Genomic DNA, 2003 nt, shown 5'->3' on the forward strand with positions numbered 1-2003 from the left:
CATTCATGTCCATGGCTTCAACCACTATTCATGTCTGATCACCACCAAACTACTTTGTGCAGCTCAGAATCTCTGCTGGACAGCTCCACCTAGTAGTCCAAGGACTGTACTAATAGAATAGCCATTAGTCACATGTGGCTGTTTTAACTTAAATTAATTACAATTAAAATTTCAGTTCCTTGGGCCGAGCCCGTGGTGCACTCGGGAGAGTGCAGCGCTTGGGAGCGCGGCGACGCTCCTGCCGCGGGTTCGGATCCTATATAGGAATGGCCGGTGCATTCACTGCCTGAGTACCGGTCACGAAAAAGACAAAAAAAAAAAAAAAAAAAAATTCAGTTCCTTAGTCACACTAGTTACATTTCAAGAGCTTAATAGCCACATGTGGCTAGTGGCTACAATATTGGGTAGTGCTGATAAAGAACATGTCAGTCATCACAGAAAGTTTTATTGGACAGCTTAGACACACTTCCAAACCTACCTCATAGTTACCAGCCTCTTGTCTTTCCATATTCAACTGTGTCTCCCTTTCCCAGACAATGATGGGCCACCTACAGAGAAAGGGTAAGGGGTGGGATCACAGGAATAGGGTCCTTTTCACTGACATCTTCCTCTAACTGAAAAGAGGGATGGACAACACTGATGATGAAGACCTTAGTAAAGACCTCTGCAAGCTGATGTTAGTTTGGTTAAAGCTGGGGACTAACACTGCCTAGGCCAGAACTTGCCCTTCCACAACAGGTTTTTCCAACTCCATCTGGCAGCCTCAGCCTTGAACACAGTCTTTTATTTATTAATTTATTTATTTATTGCCTTGGTATTATAATACTGTGTTTTAACTAACTGAGCTAACCAGCCAGCCCCTGAACACATTCTTATTTCTAATGGAGAAATCTCCATTTCTTGGGTTACTTGCCTATGTGTTCCAGAATGGGCACTTGATCCAATCAGCTAGTCAGTTTTGGAAATTTTATTGAGAATCTCAGAAAAGAGAGACCTTCCTTCTACAAGAGTTTCTAAGCTTTTAGGACAAGTTTGGAGCTATGGAAAGCCATCTTGCCACTAGAGAGGAAAGCCTGCCTGGGAGTGAAGCCAAACGCGTGAGGAAGGCTGAACCAGAAATGAACCACAGGTTCCCGATATCTTTTGGTCCCTGTATTCATCTGTTCCTGAACAAGCTGGATCCACTCTAGACTTTTAATTATATGAACTGTTTCCTTACTGTTTAGGCCAGCTGGAGCTGGGTCAGTGACAGACTGGATTGATGGAGGCTCTCATTGTTCTCATAATTTCTACTACCTTCTACCTTAATGGGTCTTAATTTCTCTAAGTGGCCTGATGTCTCTGAGCTCCAAGCTGTATGTCCAACTACCTCCTAATGTCCCACAGGCACGTCCAAACCTGACTTCATTATTTCTGCCCCCCATTTTTATTTCCCGTCTCAGAAGTAGAACCTCCTCGACCGCCTGCCCCTTTCCTCAGAAAAACCAAGGTCGTAAGTTCAGGCTCCGCCTCCTCGCGGGGCCTCCCCAAGGTCACCCGCTTCTTCCCTCGCCCCGCTCCTTGGGGGCAGTATCCACGTCCCCCTCCGCAGCCGGCCTGGGCGCTCTAGGCTGCAGAGGGCCCTTCGAAAAGACTTATCATCTCGCTGGTTTCCGGTACTCGGCGGCTACTCTAGCCTTCAGCAAGGCCTCGGGACTCTATCCCCTAAGGTGGCTTCTCTATGGTTGACTTCTCTCCTTTGTCCCGAATTTCCTCCGGGAGGACGCTCTGGTGGGATCTAACCCCTTCTCAGGGCTGCCTCTGAGGTCCCTTTTAGGTGCAACTGGAGAAGTCACTGAAGCCCTGCGAGATTTACGCACTCTCAGCCCTCGAAGCGTCAGCGCTGAGCAGGAGGATGGCGGAAGTGAGTATTAAGGTGCCTTTCCCTCTCGCCGCTCTTCTCTATGGTCGCTTCCTTCGGCGACGGGAAAAAGGGGTCCCGGCGCTTGCGCAGAACGGTGCCG

Source organism: Cynocephalus volans, chromosome 6 (genome assembly GCF_027409185.1).
Source record: "Cynocephalus volans isolate mCynVol1 chromosome 6, mCynVol1.pri, whole genome shotgun sequence".
Classification (NCBI taxonomy): domain Eukaryota; kingdom Metazoa; phylum Chordata; class Mammalia; order Dermoptera; family Cynocephalidae; genus Cynocephalus; species Cynocephalus volans.